This window comes from Callospermophilus lateralis, chromosome 9 (assembly GCF_048772815.1).
Source record: "Callospermophilus lateralis isolate mCalLat2 chromosome 9, mCalLat2.hap1, whole genome shotgun sequence".
NCBI classification, from domain to species: domain Eukaryota; kingdom Metazoa; phylum Chordata; class Mammalia; order Rodentia; family Sciuridae; genus Callospermophilus; species Callospermophilus lateralis.
The window spans coordinates 76,334,902-76,358,495 of record NC_135313.1 but is presented as its reverse complement, the minus strand read 5'-3'; the positions used below and the strand labels follow the sequence as shown (position 1 = coordinate 76,358,495).

The following is a 23,594-nucleotide window of genomic DNA, read 5'->3' as shown; positions in this document are numbered from 1 at the left end:
AATTATATAGTTGTTATATTGTGTACATGTACAAATATGTAACAAATCCCACCAATATGTACAACTATAAAGCACCAATTTTTTAAAAATGTGGAAAGGAGAAAGAAAAAGCTGAAAAAAAAAAAAAGCCCACAAATCCAAAAGCCAGCTTTACTCACAAATTCTAGAACTGATTGATCTATTTAGTATTTCTTTTACTGAAAATAAAATTCAAGAGGCGGGGGTGTAATGTGTGGATTTATTAGTTTAAGTTTTACTTCACAATTTACTTAAACTGGAGAAATATTTTATTTGTTCCTTTGTTATCATCATTACCATGCTCTTCCCAGTAGGTGGCAACATTACTTCACTCCCAGAATCAACTGAGTGGGCTTTACAAAATGGAAACTTTGAAACAAAGTTCAGGCACCTAGTTTGGCCAAAACTAAAAACATTGTCTTTTCTATCTAAAATGTCATGTGAATAATACATCATTATAACATGCCAATCTTATGCCAAACATCTATATATTCTATTAAATAATAAAAGTTATCTGTTGAATAAATTATTTTGCCAATGAATATCAATAAAAAATGAAGTGTTATTTCATTTTTAGAGAGAGAGAGAATTTTTTTTTTAATATTTATTTTTTAGTTTTTGGTGGACACAACATCTTTATTTTATTTTTATGTGGTGCTGAAGATCAAATCCAGCGCCCCGCGCATGCCAGGCTAGTGCACTCCCGCTTGAGCCATATCCCCAGCCCAAAGTGTTATTTTGAAAATTAATATTCATTTAATCTTCATCACCAGAATGTAATAAAATATCTTCTTGGTTTTAATATAGAAGTGGGCACTTACTTTTATTTATTTATTTAATGTATGATAGTCATTCTACCAATTTTTATGTCTGCTATGATAAGAACTTCAAAATCTCTGCAGAGGTATAGAGAGTCTTGGAAGAGTATTTATTTGGGTGGAGTATTAAAGCCAGGTAATAGGGCTGGGGATGTGGTTCAAGCGGTAGCGCGCTTGCCTGGCATGCGTGCGGCCCGGGTTCGATCCTCAGCACCACATACAAACAAAGATGTTGTGTCCGCCAATAACTAAAAAATAAATATTAAAAAGCTCTCTTTAAAAAAAAAAAAAAATAAAGCCAGGTAATAATTAAAAACACAGAATAAGTATTTGATATTAAAAACATCACCTTAAGGCAATATTTAGCCACACTGAAGCATATGCTTATCTAATAATCTTTAGTTATCCTAAAATTTACCTCTTTTAGTTTTAAAGGGCATGGTCTAATTTTAATATTAAGCATTTATTCACTATCTGTGTTCATCTCTGCTATATCTTCCTGAGAGTCTATTTACTTAATACTTTCAAAACTTAAGAAGATTCATTTAAAAAAAAAAAACTATATTGGGGATGATGGTGTAGCTCAACGTTAAAGTATATGTTTAGCATGCCTGAAGCCCTCCATTCAATCTCAGGCATCAAATCCAAAAACTAAAACCAAAAAAACACTGTCTTTATCTCTCAAAAAGTTTCATTCCCCCCAGCCTTTTTTTTTTTTTTTTTTTTTTGATCCTTTTCCAAAATCACTTTAGTCTGAGTTAACATGAAACATTCCAATAGAGATGTTACATGGTTTTATACCAGGTAAAATTACACCTTTAATTTTGTTTTCCAGGAATTTCCTAAGGATACTGAGAATGAAATAATAACTAGAAAACTGAATTTAAAATTCTAAGATCCTTTTCTTGGGAATAATTGTTTTATACCTTCTAATGCAGCATATTATATTTGTACCTTAGGTTAGTTTTTCTCATATATATACTATCTTGTTCTTAATCCCATTAAAGTTTAACTGTTCTTTCTAATCAAAAGAAATTGTCAATTCAAGAAACATTTCAAAGATTTAGGAACCAGGTATGGTGGTTCATGCATGTAAGTCCCAGCTACTTGGGAAGCTGGGGCATGAGGATCACTTGAGCCTACAAGTTCAAGGCCACCCTGGGTAACGTAACAAGACCCTGACTCAAATAAATAAATAAATAAATCCAAATATTTATATGAAGAATAAGAAATCACTTGTTTCAGGTATTCACTATCTTTTCCACAGTATATTTACATTTTTATAAGATATTTTATAAGTCTGACTTCATCATTGGGGTAAAATGTCTTAAAAGAATTTAAATTTGGGGGCTGGCGTTGTGGCTCAGTGGTAGAGTGCTTGTGTAGCATATGTGAGGCACTGGGTTTGATTTTCAGCACTGCGTAAAAATAAATAAAGATATTGTGACATCTACAACTAAACATTTCAAGAATTTAAATTTTGTTTGCCCTCAAAAAGTTATATATAATATCAAACAATACCTCACTAATTTACCAGATACAGTGACTCAGGTTTTTGGGTTTGTTTTTGTTTTTGTTTTTGTATTACATATACCTGCATTAGTGGATGCACAAACAATTGTGGATTGACAAACACATCTGAACAGTCTTGATGTCCTAAGCCAATTCAGTTCTATCCATAGTCCTCCAGTGGTTTATTGGAAGTTACTGTTGGTTGCTCTTAAGCCATGAAGAATCTGTAAGAACATCTCCTTCCTACCTTAAGAATCTGCTTATTCCACTCTGTGCCTCTGACTCCCAGTTTGTACCTCATTGCCAGCATCCTCCTCTCTGTTGTTTCTCTTCTGATTGACACTTCTGTCAGGAACAAGTTCTACACTCATTCTCATCCGTTTAACCCTCCGCCTGACTTGTTCCAGCTTTGCCTTAAGGTCTGTTTCAGATCTTACTGAGTAACCTTTTTTGGGGGGGTGGGGTACCAGGGATTGAATTCAGGGGCACTCGACCACTGAATCACATCCCCAGCCCTATTTTGTATTTTATTTAGAGCCAGGGTCTCACTGAGTTTTTTAGCACCTCACTTTTTACTGAGGCTGGGTTTGAACTCTCTATCTTCCTGCCTCAAGCTCCTGAGCCGCTGGGATATGTGTCATATGTGACACTGTTCCCGACTGAGCAACTAGTTTTGTTACCCCCACAAGTTAATCCAGTCATGGCTCATCAAGCTCTTACTTAAAATCAGAGAGAGAAATTTGGGGAAGTGTATGAATTAGAGAATAAACAAATGCACAAATACTTTTTTCTTCTTTCCAGTATTGGGAATTAAGCACAGGGGCACTTTACCAGCACGAGCCCTTTTTATTGTTTATGTTGAGACAGGGTTTCAATAAATTGCCCAGGGTAACCTCAAACTTCCAATCCTCCTGTATTAGCCTTCTGAGTAGCTGGGATTACTGGTGTGTGCCACCACACCTGGCTGAACAACCATGAAAATAATTTTAAACCATGAAAATTATTAACAACATGAGTAGCCAAGAAGTTGGAGGACCAAAAATAGAAAGGGAATCTATATTCTGTTTATTTATTTGGGGGTACTAGGGATTGAACTCAGGGGCACTTGACCACTGAGCCACATCCCTAGCCCTATTTTGTATTTTATTTAGAGACAGGGTCTCATTGAGTTGCTTAGCACCTCACTAAGTTGCTGAGGCTGGCTTTGAATTTGAAATCCTCCTGTCTCAGCCTCTGGAGCCTCTGGGATTATAGGCATTTGCCACCACGCCCAGCTTGGAATCTATAATTATGATGTGTGCAGTTTGATTAAAATAAAAAAAGAATAAGGAAGTCTTAATCATCACGTGGTCAAAATGATAAAGGGGCAGATCAAACTTACTATAAGTTTCCTTCCTAGAGATACTAGTGCACTACTATAGGAAAAGATAGGGTCAAAGATTGAAAGGAGGTTTTCTTGGGGGATATTTTACTATTTCTGTTTATCAATATATTAGATAAAGCTGGAGAATTCAAAAAGCTTAATAATAAATAAATTTAAACATGAGTTTGAAACTAAAATGGAGGTGCCATAAATAGGAAGTAAAACTGTTGAACCACATGAAAAAGCAAATTTAGCATTGAATCTCCCTCCACGCTTTAAGGGATTTAAGATTTTTTTTTTTTTTTTTTTAAGTAGAGAAAACATTTTGAAATAACAAGAATAACTTTTCTATAAAATCATCTTCTAAAAACTTTGTAAATACTTTTATGGTTCTATTTATATGGCATTTCAACAAGACTATAATGACTCTAGTAAGGTATTATCAAAGCAGTAAATAATATCAGGGCCTGGTGTCTATAAACACGTCAAATGATGACGTCTCTAACTTCAGATAGCTAAGAAAGAAAATAATCAGTTTCTTAACTAACGCACACAAATATGACATTCTTTTTCAAAATAGTCACATTATTTCATTTGCTTATCAGAAAAAGTAAAATATAAGCATCACAATATTTATTTAAAAAATAAGCAGCACATAAGCTATAATCAAAGAGTAATGATATACCTTTTAACTAAATATAAATTGGGGAGATTTCTTTGTAGTTTGTAAGGGGTTCCTTTAAAATAGTGAGCATAACTTCATAATTAATATAAATGATATAGTGAACAGTAAACTTGGGACATTTTTAAAAATTCAGGCTGATAGAGTCCTAAAGTTAAGCACTTTCAAAGAATATTAAATCAATGTGAAGATGAAACATACATAATGAATTGTTAGGAGAAAATAGAGGACAGTATTCTTAACAAACATCCCTATTGTATATGTCAGAGCAAAACCTTAGATGCTGAAAATAAATGTCACATGAAATCAAATTGCCATGTTCGTCTAACTACCCCGTATGGAAATCTTAATCTACTATCAATTATAATTTTAGGATTAACCTTTAGTCATAAGACATTTTTTATAACTCCACTTAATCAAAATGAGAACAACCTTTGCCTCTCAAACTCAGCACACTAGCAGAATCCATGCCTGTCCCTTATTAGAGAAACGGGAAAATGAAAACCTAAGTGTGCCAAATGAATGACTTTACCACATGAACACTCAACACATATGTTCCCTGTTCTTGCTCTATTAGAAAGTAAAATGTTCATGTTCTTTGTATTCATAAAGGAATCCGGGGGTTTAAGTAGAAAGTATATCTCTTCTTTAGCTAGTCCTCAAATATCTTTTTATTTTTTAATTTTTATTTTTTTTATGGTACTGGGGACTGAACCCAGAGGTGTTTTACTACTGAGCAACATCCCCGGCCCTTTTTATTATTATTTTTTTTATTATTAGGGTCACTAAGTTGCTTAGGGCTGCATCTGGCCTTATGCAAACTTGTGATCCTCCTGCCTCATCCTCTGGAGTTGCTGGGATTACAGGTGTTCACCCCTATGCTCCATCTCCAATACCTTTAAAAAAAATTATATTGACTAATCTAACTATAGTACAAATCAGGCTGTAATATTAAGTCAGAGCTAGAGAAAGGGTAGTTTCTAAATACTCCACTATAATCCTGTGGTTGTTAATGTTTTTAGTTATAACATTTAGGAGGGTGTTTATGCTTGTTACATATTAACCTTTCAAGTAAGACTCATGTAGCTGAATAAAAGAAAGCTGAGATGGTTTTCAAGTTTCTTCATTTTACTTTGGCAATGCTGGGGAATCAAACCCAGGACCAGTGAATGCCAAGCAAATGTTCTACCATTAAACTATATCTCCAGCCATTCAATCTTTTATAAGCAAAGATTCAAGTGACATACTAGACAATGAAGACAAAGTGTTTAGATATTTGTCATGAATTGTCTTAAAGTTCTTAAGACACACAAGGATAGGGGAACACAGAAGAGAATAAAGTTTTGATTGTTTTAATGACACAGTCGTCTATAGAGAATTTCAAATCACTGAAAATAATGTGACTTAAAAGACTTTGGAGCCATAATTCTATGCAAATTTATACAGGTATACAATAAACAGACACTTTTGTCTGTGTCATCCTTCCTACAACTCAAAGGAAAGATGAAAAAAGATCTCAAAAGTTGTGTAGGAGTGACTTTGACCAGAAGGAAATGCAAGTACAGGCTCTAGCTGAAAAGTAGAGGCCAAGGCACAATTCTAGACATGTATTTAGTATACAAGGAAAGACCCCAGAAAGACCCATCAAAAAGCAAAGGACCAGCAAGAGGAGAGGAGGAGGTTGTCAAGCTGTTAAAAAACAAGTCAGTAAGAATGCCAGATTATGAAAAACTGTGTGAATGGATAATTATGAATGTGATGCATTCCACTATTGTCATGTATGAAATAAATAAATTAAAAAATATTGAAAAAAAAAGAATGCCAGAGGCTCATGGCTGGTTAATAACTGAAGGTTTACACACAGAGTAGAGATGAACACTGAGGAAGATAGGAACAATGTTAAATGGTGTACAATGAGGTTGCCAATCTCAAGAAATTGACAATCTAGGGCTGGGGTATGGTTCAGTTGGTAGAATGCTTGCCTCACATACACAAGGCCCTGGGTTCAATTCTCAGCACTACCAAAAATAAAAAATAAAAATTTGACAATCTATATTATAGAAAGGTAAATACTAAAATAGGACAATAATTTAAATAGTGTTGCAAAGCCATGTATGATTAATTAACTACAAAATTACTAGAGAAAATTTCAAAGTAGAGAGGAACTTTTGAGCTCAGTTTTGATGGATGAGAAGAGTTCAAAGAGGTAAAATATACAAGGACTAAAATATGAAATTGATAAAGGGAAGGGGTTAGAAATATATCTGTTATATTATGGAAAAGTCATTAAAACAACTTTCAGGGTTTATTAATCATGTTTTTCATTTTCTATATTTTATGATGCTTTGATATCTCAGTGCCTTAGAGATACAGGCGAAGAACTGCCCTTCCCAGGGGTAGCTAATTCCTAGAGATAGCAAACAACTTGCCTATGAGCATGCCTTTGATATGCAAATCAATCAATCCCAAGTCCATAGCCCATCTTCCTTTTTTATCCAGATCTTGCAGTTCAGGACACAATTCCCTTGCCCTAAATCACTCCAGGGCCAGGTTCTGGACCACCAGAGACTATCCCTTTAACCCAGAGTCAGGCAACATTTTTCAATCCATCCAATCCTAAAACTGCTTTACTCCTTACTCTATCTCACCCGTCGATTCCTGTGAAAATCAAAGTCTGTGTCCATGGGTTCCTCTAGCTTTTTGGAAGCTGCCTGATTTACTGTCGAGGTTCTGCATGTGGCTTTGCATGGAGCTGAGAACTCACTACCTCTCCTCTTGAGCTGTGAGTCATTACTTTTTTTTCCCTTTAATACAGGGTCGCACTTTGCTTCCCAGGCTGGTCTGACTTGTGAGGTCAAATGATTCTCCTTTCTCAGCCTCCTGAGAGATTGCGACTATAGGTGCATGCTATCATAACCAGCACAAACTGTCTTTTCAGTGGCAGTCATTTCCTGATTTGTTGGCCTTATTATACCTGAATAAAAACAAAAATCCCAGGCTGTCCTTATTTGTTTGAACCAAAACAATAATGGGAATGCAGCTGTCCTCTTTTAAGCTAGATAAAAAAAGAGATTTGCAAAAATGTAAAAGATGACACTCTTTTCAAGAAGTTTGGTTTTTAATTCTTATTTTTCATTTTTCCTGTTAGGGATTGAACTCAGGGCCTTGTTCATGCTGGGTAAGCACTCTCCCATTGAGCTATGTCCCCAGACCTCTACATTTGTTTAATTTAGAAAATGTTTATTTTTCATAAAATTATTGCTCATAACATAATATGTTCATTGTCTTTCAAAGGAATTGGATCAATATGTAAATCTTTTCAACATTTCTCGATTTTAATTTTGAATTTTCTTAAGAACTGGGTTGAGGATGTAGCACAGTAGTAAAGCACTTGCCTAGCATGAAGCTTTGGGTTTGGTCCCCAGCACTGCTAAAAAAAAAAAAAAAAAAAAACCACACACACACACACACACACACACACACACTCAAACAAACAACAACAAAAACTTAAGGACAAAAGGAGTTCCTGAAACCAAAAGTTTGAGAACTGCTGGTGTAAAAGATAAAACAGATAAAACTGCAAAAGTCAATGAAGAGTCAAGCTATAAAACAACTTGTATTGCAGGCTAAAACAGGAATTTTATCTTGGAAGTAACAAAGTTTTGAGATGATGAAGAGAATTCCTTATGAAGAAAACTAATTGTTATGTATGTAGGATCATCTGAAAGGATCATATGTGTCTGTCCAGTATGTTTTAGTGGAGGAGGAAGAGGTAGTATCTAAGGCAGAAGAACCAGGCAGGAAGCTATTGGACTATAGACATAGATAGTCAAGGTTTAAATGAGGAGTGTAGTAAGAAAGTAAAATAAAAGCCAGTATTTGCTAAAATTTATTGAGTGTTAGCTATGCACCAGACACTATGCGAAGCACTTTGTATTGCTTATCTCTTTTTCTCAAGTCTAATAGTTAATTTTTATACACTGCATTTTAAAGATGAGAATACTTTTTTTTTTTTTTAATACAAAGAGACTAATGGAAGATAACAAATAAGCCATGCAGGTGAGATTTGAATCTATTCAGTCTAACTGAGAGAGCCTGAACAGAAGAGTTAGTACACTGTAAAGTGAAAAATCACACAAGGCACTGGTGAGTGTGACAGATTGCTTCCCTCCCCTCCTTGTCCTTCTTCACTGGACAGTGCATCCATCCTCAGCCATACTGGCTGTTACTGGCTCACGGTGGCACACTTTGAAGCTGGAGGTTGTCACCCTGGCTGTAGGAGGTGATTAGGAACACGGGTGGTGCCCCATGACCGATACTGTTCAGGTATAGAGTGGCTCAATTCTCCTGTGTCCCGGGGATGGAAAACCTCTGTGGTAAGTGCTCACACTTGAGCCATGTTTCCATGCAGGCCTCCTCAGGCTGAGCCATTTTGAAACTACATCTCTTGAAACTGCATCTTAGATTTGCTCCCTCCTTTGCCTGCACTCCTTTAGCATATTGGGAAAGCATTCTTTCTCTCAATAAACCAATTAGAATCCTTACCTTGGGCTTGGCTTCTAGGAACCCAACTCACACATTATGCTTTTTGAATTCCAGTCTTTTTGTGGGTCTGTATGGCTCACTCTGAGATGGATCTATAATGTGGTCCTCATTAACTTTACTTTTTGGCATCCAGATATCTTGAGAAACATTAATATTAAGAGCTGACATCAGGGTTTTAAATTAATTCCAAATCACAACTCCAATTAAACTTTAGTACTTTCCCCCTAACCAACCTATTTTGGGTACTCTATCTTCCATTAGTAGAACAAATTTGAGGGTAGGAATCTCCAAATTTTACTCATCTTTTTATCCCTTTAGTATCTAGCACAGTGTTCTGTATTTAGGAGAAGTACTGTAAATGTATTAAATAAAAAGAAATAACCACCTGGTGCAGTGGCATGTGCACCATTCCCACTGCTGGGAAGGCTGAGGCAGGAGGATCACAAGTTTGAGGCCAGCTTGGGCAACTTAACAAGACCCTGTCTCAAAATAAAAAATAAAAATGGATGAGTGGCAGAGTGCCCCTGGATTCAATCTCAGTACTACTACCAAAACAAAATTTTTAAAAAACTGAATTTGTTAAATCATTTTACTATGATTTTTTTTTAAACACCTTTTTTCTTAAGAGTAGTTTTAGGTTCATGGGAAAATTGAGTAGAAGGTTAACAGATTTTCCATATTCCCCTGGCCTCACATATTCAACCTCCCCACTACCAACATTTCTCACCAGAGGACTACAATTTGTTGCAATCAGTAATTGACACATTATTACCAAAGTACATGGTTAGAGTTCATTCTGTGTTGTACAATTCAGATAAATATACAATGGCATAAATCCATCATATACTATACTCTTTCTTCTTAAAAAATTACTTTTTAGTTGTAGTTGGACACAATACCCTTATTTTATTTATTTATCTTAATGTGGTGCTGAGTATTGAATGTAGGACCTCAAACATGCTAGGTAAGCACTCTTACCACTGAGCCACAACCCTTGCCCTATTCTATACTCTTGTAAAGTATTATGCAGGATATTTTCAGTGCCCTAAACTTTTTTGTGTTCTATCCATTTAACTGCTGACAACCATGGATTTTTTTTTGTGTGTGTGTCTATAGTTTTTTTTGTCTTTTCTAGAATGTCATATAATTAAAATGATGTTGTCTACAAACTTTTCAGATGGACTTTTTTTTTTTTTTTTTTTTTTTATACATAGCAATATGCATTGAAGTTTCCGTCATGTCTTGGTGACTCGATTTCTTTATTTCTTTATGCTGTGATCTCTGAACTGAAGAACACCCTCCTGAGACTAATACAGTCATTGTCTTTTATGTGCATAAGACTCACTGAGGGAGCTTGATATAAAAAAATGCAGGCTCAAAGGTCTCATCCCTTCTATCCTCCCTACCCTGGATTTTGCTAATGTAGGACAGAGATAAGGTTAGGAATATGCATCTGTAGCAAAACCATCGAAGATGTTAATGCATGAGGGCATTGGGAGACATTTTAGAATTTACTTAAGCATGACAAGAGCCCGTCTGTTTAAAAACACAAAAAGACCTGGGATCTAAAAGGCACAGCCTTCTCACACAATCATGAATATTATCTCCCTACCCATTACTATCGTTACAAGAAGTACAGGCCAATTTAAGGATCTTAGAACATTTTCAGACTTTTCAAGTTTTACTGAGATTACTTTGTTAGTAAACATTGGAACAATGAAAAACAATGTTTCTGACAGGTTTGGTATTTAAGTATCTGACATCCTATATCGTCTATCATTAGATGTCTTCCAACATGCTATTAGTGCTCCTCAGGGCCTTAGTTATCCCAGTTATACACAGTAAACACAGTGATTTGTACAGCCTTTGGGCAATTTGCCTTTCCATGCTTCAAATAAAAAAATACAGCCAAGAATGCTTTTGATGTGTCCCTGAGGTAAATGACCTCTGCCACCTAGAAAGCACTATTTGAGTGATGTCTGCTCTGGGAATTTGTTGCTGCAACATAGTAAATGATGGTGGTGATCATGAAAAAAAAAAAAATAGAACATTCTGTACCATCTCAGAAGTGCTTGTTCTCCATGTTGGAAATCAGTAATTTATAAGAATCTCTACTGAGAGGGACATCTGAAAGGCTTATGACAGAATCATCCCCAGTTTATTCATAATCGTTTCTGCCTTTAGGAACAACATTAAAAAGACTCTGAATAGGTTAACTCCATAGTAGCACAGCCCCAATAATGGGGAAAATCTCTTTCACTCTCCCATCAACAAACTGTAGTGGGCATGGTTTAACTCATATCAATTGTCACTAAATTTTAAGTGTCTATTTGACTATTGTTTCTTCTTAAAATAAGTCTCTGAAAAGACATAGAAAGTTTCTCAGGGTGAAAGATTAAGGTCCTAACAGACTGAAATTCCCTCAGATAATTTTTTTTAACAATGTAACTTTGTTTTAATATATTTTTAGTTCTTAGTGGACCTTTATTTTATTTATATGTAGTGCTGAGAATCGAACCCAGTACCTAACACATGCTAAGCAAGCACTCTACCACTGAGCCACAACCCCAGCCCCTCCCTCAGTCAAAATCTTAAAACTAATTATCTGAGAGCCTTGGTGAGTAAACAAATGACAACAAATTTTGGAGAGAGTACTTACCTAGGATGCAAGAACTCTGGGATTCAGTCTCCACTGGCGCAAAAATAAATAAATAAATAAATAAAAACTTTTTTTAAGAGGATTAAAAACATGGAACATGTGACCGGCATGGGTTGTTACTGTTATTGTTGTTATTGTTATTGTTATTGTCATTTTTGCAGTGTGGCTCCAAGGGTAGATTGCAGATGAAGCTAAAACTTGACAGTCAATCATCTTTCTTATGTGAGCAAAGGGATCAAAACTGGGATAACAAGGGCTTTCAGAAAGTAAGACAGAAATCTCAGAAAGGAGACATTCTATAAAGAGTATTAGACATCCTAGACAAAGAAGAAAGGCAGAAAGAAAAGGAATAGAGATGAAAAGACCAAAAAAAATGTTTATTATATTGCAGATGACATTATTGTCCACATAAAAACTTCCAAGCAATCTATGGATTAATTTTTAGAGTTAATTTTTATAATTTAGCAAGTTTGCTGGATATATCAATATTTTCACATTGCATTTCTGTAAACCACCAGCAAATAGTTGAAAATGAAATTAAAAATATTTATAGCAACATCAAAAATATTGGGCACTTTGATTAATGTAGAAATAGTTATAAGATCTTTAAGATAAAATTATAAATTTTTATTTAAGAAGACCTAACTTAATGGAGGGATGCCACGTTCATATTAAATAATTTAACGCTGTAGAAATGCAATTTCTCTCTAAACCATTACTCTATGGTTTAATAAAATTCAATCAATATCCCAGGACATGATTTGGGTTGAATTTAAACAACTTAATTCTAAAATTTATATGGAAGAGCAAGGGCCAAGAATAACTAAGATCCTCTTGATAAAGACGAATCAGGTGGAGCAACTTAACTACCAGTTATAAAATTATTTATAAAGTTTTAGTAATTAAAATGGTGTGGTGTTTGCACAGTGAAGGGCAAAAAGACTAGTGGGCAGAATTGAGAACCCAGAAAGAGCTCTTGCAAGTGTGGTAGGGTTTTTGTTTTTCATACTGGGATCTAGGTTCCCACACATGCTAGGTAAACACTCTACGACTGAGCTACATTCACTGCTCCCTTTTATTTTACTTTATTTTAAGTCAAGGTCTGACTAAATTGCCCAGGCTGGGCAACTTCCATCCTCTTCCTTCAGCCTCCTAACTAGCTGGAATAAAGATGTACACCATCATACCTGGCTGTGCTAAAGTCTCTTGACCACTGATTTGATGATTGAATTGATTATATTCAAATGAACAAGTAAAGAATGACTTTACAAAAATTGTCTAGAACAACTGGATAACCATAGGAACAAAAAAAAAAAAAAAAAAAAGAAAAAAAGAAAAAGAAAAAGAAAGAAAGAAAAGAAAAAGAAATTGCATCCCGTACTTTATACCATACCCACAACACAAAAAGGGCAGATTAGAGATTTAGTAAAAAAACACATGGAACTTTCAGAATGCAATATCGGTAACTTTATAGTGTCACAGTGGAGGAAAATTTCTTAAATAAAACAGAGAAGTATAAAAAATAAGGGGGAAATGGTAAACCGACCACATTTAAATTTAAAACTTTTGTTAATCAAAGGACAACAAGGAGTGAAAAAGATAAACCACAAAATGAGAGAAGATAATAACTGCATGTATAACCAATAAAAGATTAGTTCAAAATGTCCAAAGAATTATTGTGACTTTAGTAAGAAAATTACAAACACTCCAACAGAAAAGTAAAAAAAAAAAAAAAAAAAAAAAAAAAAGAATGACCAAAGATTTCAACATGATGAAGCAGATATATCCCACTGATAGATGAAAAAATGTCCAAACTTTTTGGGCATCATCATGACATTCAAAATAAAACCAGTGTGAAATCATTTCGCATACCAGATTGAAAAATAGGTTTCTAGCCTAATTTGTTTCCTCTCAGATTCATTCCTATGCTTTAACCACATTGATTTTCATTAGAAATTCAACAATGTCTTCAGTTCCTTTCCTCATAAGTAGATGGAAAGAAACTCACTTCACATACCTTCCCTGTTTTTACAAATATATATATATATATATATATATATATATATATATATATATATATATATATATATATATATATATATTTTTTTTTTTTTAGTGGTGGTGATGCTAAGGATTGAATCCAGGGACTCATACACACTAGGCAAGTGCTCTACACTAAGCTACACCCTCAACTCTCCACCCCCCCCTTTTTTATTTGGAGGTAGGATCTTGTTAAATTTCTCGATGGCTTTGAATTTGTGATCCTCTGGCCTGAGTACCTGGGATCATAGGTGTGTGTTACGGCACCCTGCAGCTTCCACCTATTCTTGTTTGCTAGATGGAAAAAGTTAGCCAGTATACTATGATTACTGTTTTCTTCCTACTTTCAACCCCATGCTACTGTTACATGCTACAGTTATTTTTAGACTGACAGTATTTTCTCTTTTAAGCACTTAACAGTTGCATCAACAATAAGTACTTAATGAAGGTAGACCTATTACTTAAGGCGATTCTTTTACTATGCTGGGAGGCTAAATAACTGACTTCTTATGAAGAATATAAGTGCAAAGATTTTGTCCAAAATATATTCCCCATGTAAACCTGAAGTTTATATATATATATAAAACTCACATGCAATTTATCTATTATAGATATGTAGATATGTACAGACATCAAGAAGTCTTACTCTAATATATATATATATATATATATATATATATATATATATATATATATATATATAAATTTTGTTGTTGTTGTTGTTGTTGTCCCCCCACCCCCAGGGAGAGGGAGAGGCAGCTTTTTTTTTTTTTTGAGAGAGAGAGAGAGAGACAGAGAGGGAATTTTTTTAATATTTATTTTTTTAGTTTTCGGTGGACACAACATCTTTATTTTATTATTATGTGGTGCTGAAGATCGAACCCAGAGCCCCACGCATGCCAGGCGAGCGTGCTACTGCTTGAGCCACATCCCCAGCCCAAGGGGCAGCTTTTTAAAAAAAATACAAAAATTATTAAAGGAACAACTTCCAGTTATTTGCATATTGATGTAAATTCATTTATCAGAGATTCTCTTTCAAAAGAATGGCTGCATGGAATATGAAATGAACTCAAGGTAAAGGAGGGAAAGGCAACAGAAGGAGGGAAAGAGAATCAGAAAGTAAGAGTGAAAATAATACTGATTTCACAATATCCTTAGCCCTACTGTTAAGTCTGTTTTTAGTGCTTCTTTGTCTCCCGTACAGTCTTCATGAAAATATCCCAGATGAAATATGTCAAAAGACATATTAAGTAGGAACTTTATTTGAGAAAATAGAAGCAGGTTGCCAGGATATAGATTTTCCTCTGGGGGAGAAAGCACTGAAATCCCTAGACACTATTGTTTTGTATACTTTCTGATAATATTTTGTGTTTTATCATGTAGCATACTAGTGTTCTCAATGAGAATAATTCCTGGTCTTCATAAGCCAAAAGATATTCAAATTTGCTTCTAATAAGAAAACTCTTCCTGATATACTCAGTATGAAGCATCAAGCAATTTTTGCACATAGATGGTGATTGTAGTGGTATGTTCACATGATACACTAAGACCTTTAAAAAGAAGTTGATGCAGGTCCCTCAAAGGAAAAGTATTTCTGGTGGATCAGGGAATCCTGATTATAGACTGTACTCTGCTGAGCCTGATCTTTTGTTCTGACTCCTAAAACAAGTTATATATTTTCTTTTATATATACTTATGCTTTCCAAATGGAACATGAATGGGTTTTCATTTTGCAATTTTATTTTAAATGTCAAACCTACACCACATAACTAGATATAAAAAATCAGACTGGGATCATATATCATGAAAAGAAAACCTGAAGTTCCATATTTATTTTATAATATATACCAATGAATCAAAGTTATGCCATGTGTTATTTTCAAAGAAGCATTCACGTCCATTTTTATATTATATTCAAAGCAAAAAAACACAAGGCTTTCAATTTGACCTACCCACAGCAAGTCATAATATTGAAAACTTAAGTTTCAACATCTTATTCTAGCATTCTATCTGCCTTGGAACAAATGTCTCTCAGTGTTCATACCTATAAAAAGTGGTTCTGAACTAGTCATTAGAGGCATATAATGTTTCCAAACCTCTGGGAATATATTATTTTACTGGATTAGGCTTTTTTGATGCATTCAGCTAAACTAAATAAGTAGCAAAAATTATCAAGTCATTTTCTATCACTAAGTGTACAGGCAATAAGTTAAAGCTCACTTTTACATGTATTTCCTTTCCTTAGGTGTAATCCCAAGTAAGAACAGATTCTTTTGCCTCCTCAACCCCTGCCAGATTTTGCTTTATTTAGATTTTCAGGATATAATTACATTTATCATTATCACTTTCCTCACAGAAGTTATTGATCTAACAGTGGTATGTCAGTATGAAAAAAGCCTACATTTCAACATCTAAATATTTTTGACAACAACTTTATTAAGATATACTCAGAGCTGGAATTGTGGCTCAGTGGTAGAGCGCTTGACTAGCACACGTAAGGCACTGGGTTTGATCCTCAGCACCACATACAAAAAATAAATTAATTAATAAAATAAAAATATTTTAAATAGATATATTCACCTGCAATTTATCTATTATAGATATGTACAGACATCACTGCAATCAATTATAGAAGTCTTACACTAAAAATAAATTCTGTGTCCTTTAGCTATCACTCTTGATCTTGTCATCCCATACTCCCACTCTAGGCAACCATTAATCTACTTTCTGCCACTATAAAAATGGAATCATGGGGGGCTGAGGCTATAGATAAGTTGGTAGGGTGCCCGCCTTGCCTGCACAAGGCCCTGGATTCAATCTCCAGCACCCCCCCCCCCCCAAAAAAAAGAATGGAATCATGTGATATACGATCTTTCACGACTGGTATCTTTACTTAACATAATGTTCATGAAGTTTACCCATGTATAGCATGCATCAGTATTCTGTATCATAGCCAAATAATATTTCATTGTATAGAATTTTTTTAGAGAATTTTAATATTTATTTTTTAGTTTTCGGCAGACATAACATCTTTGTTTGTATGTGGTGCTGAGGATCGAACCTGGGCCGCATGCATGCCAGGCCAGCGCGCTACCGCTTGAGCCACATCCCCAGCCCCGATATAGCACATTTTGTTTCTTTATTAATTAGTTGATGGACATTGAGTTGTTTCTATATTTTGGTTCTTATGAAAAATGTACAAGTTTTTGTGTGGATATGTTTTAATTTCTCTTGAATATATACCTAAGAGTGGAATTGCTTCATGTTAGTTCTGAGCATCTATTAGACTGTTTTCCAAAGTAACTGCAGCATTACATTCTCACCAGCATTATATGAGAGTGATTTCTCCATATCCTAATATTTGTAGTTGTCTGTCTTTTTGTTACTAGTCATTCTAACGGGTGTTTTTTATTTTGTGTTTTTTATTTACTCTTCACTGATAACTAATTATATTGAGCACCCTTTCAAATACTTGTTGTATAAAATCTTTGGAGAAATAACTAATAACATAATTTGCACATTTTTTAATTGAGCCATTTGTCTTTCTATTATTCAGTTATAAGGAAAACTTTTCCTATTCTAGATAAAAGTCCCTGTCCAATGTATTAATTGCTAATACTCTCTCCCATTCTGTTAAGTGTCTTTTCACTTTTCTTACAGTATCCCTTGACACACAAATGTTTGTAATTTTGTTGAAGTCCTATTTATCTATTTTTGTCATCGTTAATGTGTCTAGTACCATAACTCAGAGAACTGCTGAGTCAAAGGTCATGAACATTTACTCTTATCTTTTCTCCTAAGATTAGGGGAATTGTAGCTATTACATTTTATAATTTTGGCTCTTACATTTAGGTATTTGATCCATTTCAAGTTAATCTTTAAATTTTGTTTTTTAAAGCTTTTTATTTATTTATTTTTTAGTTGTAGATGGACTCAGTATCTTTATTTTATTTTTTTGTGGTGATGAGGTTTAAACCCAGTGCCTCACATGTGCAAGGCAAGCACTCTACCACTGAGTTGCAACCCCAGCCCCCTTTCTCACCTTTTTTATTGGTGCACTACAGTTGTACATAATGGTGGGATTGATTGTTACCTATTCCTATATGCACATGATATAACAATATAATTTGACCAATATCATTCCCCAGTCCTTCTACCCTTCCTCCCCTTTCTCCTTGAGTTAATTTTTGTATGTGGTATGAGGTAGGGGTCCAAAATCATTCTTAGCCTGTGGCAATAGGGTTATCTCAGCATAATTTGTTGAAAAATTCTTCTTTCCCTCATTGAATTGTTTTGGCATTCTTGTGGGAAATTAACTAATGTTAAAGTCAGGGTTTAGGATAGTTTTTCGTTTCTACTTCAGGGGTCTATATGTCTATCCTTATGTCAGCTCTATACTGCCTTGAGTACTGTTGCTCTGTAGTAAGTTTTGAAACTGGAAAGCGAATCCTCCAATTTTCTTCATTTTCAAGATTGTTTTTGCTAGTCTAGGTATCTTAAGTTTCCATGTAAATTTTAGGATAGACAGAGAAGCCAGGCTAGATCCTGAGAGTAATTGCATTAAATCCCTAGATCAATTTGTAGATTACTGCCATCTTGACAATATTGTCTCCTGATCCATGAACATGAGTCATCTTTTTGTTTCTTTAAATCTTTCCGTTTCTTTAAATTTCTTTCAACAACATTTTATAGTTTTCAGTTTACTTTTCTCTCATTAAATTCATACCTAAGTACTTCATTATTTTTGATGTTATTATAAATGAAATAGTTTTCTTAGTTTCATACTTGGATTATTTAATGCAAGAGTAGAAAATACAATTGATTTTTGTATATTGATCTTATATCTGGCAAACTTGCTGAACTTATTTATTAGATCTAAATTTTTTTTTGGTGAATTCTTTAGGTCTTATACACAATATCTTGTTTTAGAGACTAAAGATAATTTTAATTCTTTTCCAGTCTTCCCTGATTTGAACCTCCAGTACAATGTTGAATTAAAGTAACTAGAATGAATATGCTGGCTTTTTACTGGTCTTATGGGGAAAGCATGTAGCCTTTTACCACTAAATGTGGTGTTAGCTGAGAAGTTTTCATCAATTCCTTTTGTGAAGGTGAAAAAGTTCCTTTCTAATCATAGTTGTCTTTTTTTTTATCATAAAATGATGCTAAATTGTTAAATGATTTTTCTGCTACTCTATTCATATATTTTGTTACATTGGTTAATTTTCATATGTTGGAACAAACTTGCATTCCTGGGATGAATTACACTTGGGTGCTTGCTTCATCAGCAAACATACAACGAAAATTGGAATGATATAGAGAAGATTATCATGGCCTCTGTGCAAGGATAACAACCAAATTTGTGAAAAATAAAACCTCACTTAGTCATGGTTTAAAATTCTCTTTATATGCTGTTGGATTCAGTTTCTAGTATTTTATCGAGGATTTTTTTTTCTATATACTCATAAGGGATATTGGCAAATACATTTTTATATGTTATCAGCTCAATTACATATTTTATACACATACTTTAAATACATATTGAAACATATTTATATATTTTCATATACACATAAAAATGCATATTTAGAATTATGTAATTGCTTGAGAAGAAAGAAGAACAAATTTACTATTTTGTGGTATTTTCTTTGATTTTTCTAGTGAGAAATCAAAAATGATTCATATATTTTTCCTTTTAGATTATTATGACTTAATTATTTCCACCATTAACTCTGATCCTTAAAGTTCATTCTGATTTTTTGGCTAGAAGTTTAAAAAAAGTCAAACTGCTAAGCAACTATCCTAGATAATTCACTGAATAATTGCTGCTTTCAGCATATAATAAAGTATTACATAAAAAAGACCTGTCTTTCCACTGTATTGTTTGTGATATATATCTGGTGTTTTCTTCCTTATTTCCTTCACTTTCCAACAAACTCTGACATAACTGCCTATCATTTTGTCAGTCACCATCATTGTTTGTAGGGATGCATAAGTGACAATAATCTACTATAGTTCATCAACCCCTGTTCCAAGAAATTAGACCAAATGGTAGGAATGGGATCCAGGATAAGCCAGAATCCTTCTCTGGGATTAAATATATGAATTTTCAGAAAAAAAAAAGAAAGAAAGAAAGAAAGAAAGAAAAAAAGTCAAGATTGCTAACTGAATAGTGTTACTTGTTTTTTTTTCTTTTTTTTTTTAGCAGAATAAATTTATTTTTTTTCCTTTTTTTATTGGTTTTTCAAAACATTACAAAGCTCTTGACATATCATATTTCATACATTTGATTCAAGTAGGTTATGCATTGTCTGTAAATTAGTAGGTTGGTTATAGGCTTAACCAAATTCAGACTCATGTTTTTTCAGTCTCTTTTATGAGTGGCATTTTATATTTTTATTAAGACACAACCAGGAATCATTCTTTTTTTGATGGTACTGGGGATTGAACCTATCAAAAAATAACAGATCTATTTGAAATCCTAGAAGAAAAGGAGAGAAAATAAGAGGCAGTGTCTGAAGAGATAACAGCTTTTCTGAAAGGAATTGTCCCAAAACTGGTGCAATTTATGTTAAACATTCAAGAATCCCCAAAAATTCTAAACAAGATAAACCATAAGAAATCACACCCATTGCAGAAGACTTATGAAAATATAAGTAGAAGACATTAAAATTCAGTGGGGAAGGGGAAAGAGAAGAGCCGTCAGTGGGAAAAAAAGATTAATACCTTTTAAGGCACAATATAATTATGTGTCACTTGATAAGAGGACTGTGTTCTGAGAAGTGCATCTTTAGGCAATTTCATCGTTGTACGAACACCACAGAGTATACTTACACAAACATAAATGATGTAGTGTACTACACACCTAGACTATGGTATAGCCTATTGTCCTGAGGCCACAAATCTATACAGCATGTTACTGCACTGAATACTGTAGGCAATAATAGCACAATAGTAAGTACTCTGTAGCTAAACATATCTAAACCTAAAAAAGGTAAAGTGTAAATGAAAAGTGGAACATCTCTATATGGGGCACTTGCAAAGAATGGAGCTTGCAGGACTAGAAGTTGCTCTGGATGAGTTAGTGAGTGGTGAGTGAATGGCAAGACCTAAGGTATTAATGTACACTGCTATAGACTTTATAAACAGGGTACACGTAAGCTACCCTAAATTCATTTAAAATATTTTCTTTTTTCAATAATAAATTAACTTTAGCTTACTCTAATTTCACTTCAGAAACTTTTAAATTATGTTAAACTTTTTTGTAATAAAAAAATTTAATTTTATGGAATAGAAAAATATTGTTTTCTTTGTGTTTTTGGTCATTGGTACTGGGGATTTAACACAGGGGTGCTCTACCACTGAACTGTATCCCCAGACCTTTTAATTTTTTATTTTGAGACAGGGTCCTGCTTAGTTGCTTAGGGCCTTGCTAAATACCTCAGGCTGGGCTTGAACTTGCAATTCTCCTTCTTCAGCCTTCTAAATCGCTGGGATTAAAGGCATATGCCACCAAGCTAGGCAATTTTTTTCTTTTTATCCTTGTTTTGTAAGCTTTTTCCTATTTTTCAATTATTTTATTTTTTACTTTCATACTTTTGGTTAAAAACAAAGACACAAATGTACTTAGCTTAGTCCTACATGGGATCAGGCTCATCAATGTCTCTGTGTTCCATCTCCACAGTTTGTCTCACTGGGGCAATAGCACTCATGAAACTGTCATCTCCTATGATAACAATACACATCCTGGAATACCTCCTGAAAACCTGCCTGAGGCTATTTTAAAGTTAATGTTTTTTTTAAAAAAAAATACGTAAAAGGAGTACACTCTAAAATAAAGATTTAAAAATTTAGTATAGTAAATATGTACACCAGTAACAGTCATGTATTACCTTTATCAAGTATATTGTTCTGTACACAATTGTATATATTATACTTTTACATGACTGGCAATGCAGGAGGTTTATTTCCACCAGCATCACCACCAACACGTGAGTAATGCATTGCACTCCAGTGATATGACAGCTACACCATCACCAGGTAATAGGAATTTTTCAGCTTCATTATAATCTAATGAGACCACCATCATATATATTGTCCATCATTGATCCAACACATTGTTGCGTGGCTAGTGACAGTAATTTACTAAGAGCCAATAGCTAACTTCTCAACAGAAACAATGGAAGCCAGAAGACAATGGTATGGTAACTTCGAGGCACTGGGAAAAAAATCATGATTAAAGTAGAAATCTATATACAGTGAACATATTCTTTAGTAATGAAGAAGAAATAAGGAGATTCTCAGAAAACACTGAGAATCAGTCACTTTCACATATACACTGGAGAGAGTATAAAGAATACTCTTTAGGTAGGAAAAAAAATCCCAATTGGAGATGTTAACAGATATAAAAGCAACCAAATTAAAACACTTGGGTATATCTAAATGAATATTTATTGCACAAATAGTGATAATAGTGACTTTTTGAAATTATAACAAAAGAGTATATTAGAAGGAAGATAAAAATTATTAAGTTTTCTAAAATTATAGCATGTTCTGGGAATAAGGTAAAAGTAGCAATAAATATCACATTTTGATAAATCATAAATGCATACTGTAATAAGTAAGGTAATCACTAATAATAATAATAAAATAGAAAAAATTTTCCCATTAATCATGGGCTAAGGATAAGAAGAATGAGTTCATCTAATAAGTGGAAATTTGATTAGGCAAGAGAAATTGTAATGAAAAATATGTTTCAGAAGACATTAACTCTTTTCTTTTTTTCTTTTTCTCATGTCAGATATCGTAACAAGACTTAGAGGGAGGCACATCTCACACAAGAGCATGCACACCCAATCATCATGCTTATGAACTGAAGGATCTAACTCTTTTCTTTAGGTAATTAAACTCTAAAATAACTGGTTCTTATTTAGCATTCTTTTATATGTCTAATTTATCTTTTCATTGTAAATCTTCCCCCCGCCCCAGTATTGGTGATTGGATCCAGGGTGCTCTATTACCACCGTTCTGAATACACAACCCTCTTTACCTTTTGTTTTGAGACAGGGTCTTGCTACGTACGTTGCAAGTGAACATATTCTTTAGTAATGAAGAAGAAATTCTAAGTTTGGATTCTCCTGTCTTAGCCTCCTGAGTTGCTGAGCTTAGAGGTGTGTACCACAGTGCCTGGATTCATTGTGATTTCTGAGAAGCCAATTGTTTCCCAAAGGATTTGTTTAAAAATATTAAATTTCGTATTTCTTCTTAACCAAGAACAAAATGGAATTAAACATGTGCAAAATGACTGAATGTCAAGTAACTAGTTATACAGCCAGCTCATTTACACTGAATTAGTAATTTACTCAGTCTGCAATTTATGTTAATTAAGGAAAGACTATTTTATCCGTTATACATTTACATAATGATATAAATGTCTCATTCTCTTCTCTGCAAATGTTATTATTATCTCAAGTTTCAGCTCTTTTCTACTATTATCCTCTTAGAGTAATCCATACAATGTTGTCATTTTCATTATACTTTTGCTGGCATGTAATTGACAATATTCAACTTAAAAGTTAAGTAAGTTTTAAAAACACACAGGCTTCCCTTGGCTTATAAAGCCAAGGGAATTTACACTCTACATAAAGTTATATTTAACAAAGATTAGACAGCCACCCTAATATATTCACTCTTTAAATATAAATAAGTCTTACGCTTTATAAACTTTTAGATCTTTTAGCATAATTATTCTTTTATGAAATCTTTCATTCTTTGAAATATTTCAAATAAAAATCTTAATACTAAAATATTTATGAAATATGTTGTGTTCTTTTCCCCTATGTAGAGCATGAACATTGGCTTGAATAAATTGGGGTTCTCCAGAGAAACATGCCCAATAATAATAATATATATTATTAATATTCCCATAATGTATATTATTATAAGAATCAGTTTGTG

At 33.7% G+C, this 23,594-nt stretch overlaps 1 non-coding gene and 1 pseudogene across 1 annotated transcript; one reads left to right on the top strand and one right to left on the bottom strand.

Moving 5' to 3' along the window:
- The first annotated feature begins 18,911 nt into the window (after positions 1-18,911).
- LOC143407686 (U6 spliceosomal RNA) lies at positions 18,912-19,019 on the top strand. The gene has a single exon (XR_013092427.1). It is a non-coding gene; the product is annotated as a U6 spliceosomal RNA (small nuclear RNA).
- Positions 19,020-22,431: 3,412 nt separating this feature from the next.
- LOC143407649 (small nucleolar RNA U13) lies at positions 22,432-22,518 on the bottom strand (annotated as a pseudogene).
- Between the last annotated feature and the right edge of the window lie 1,076 nt (positions 22,519-23,594).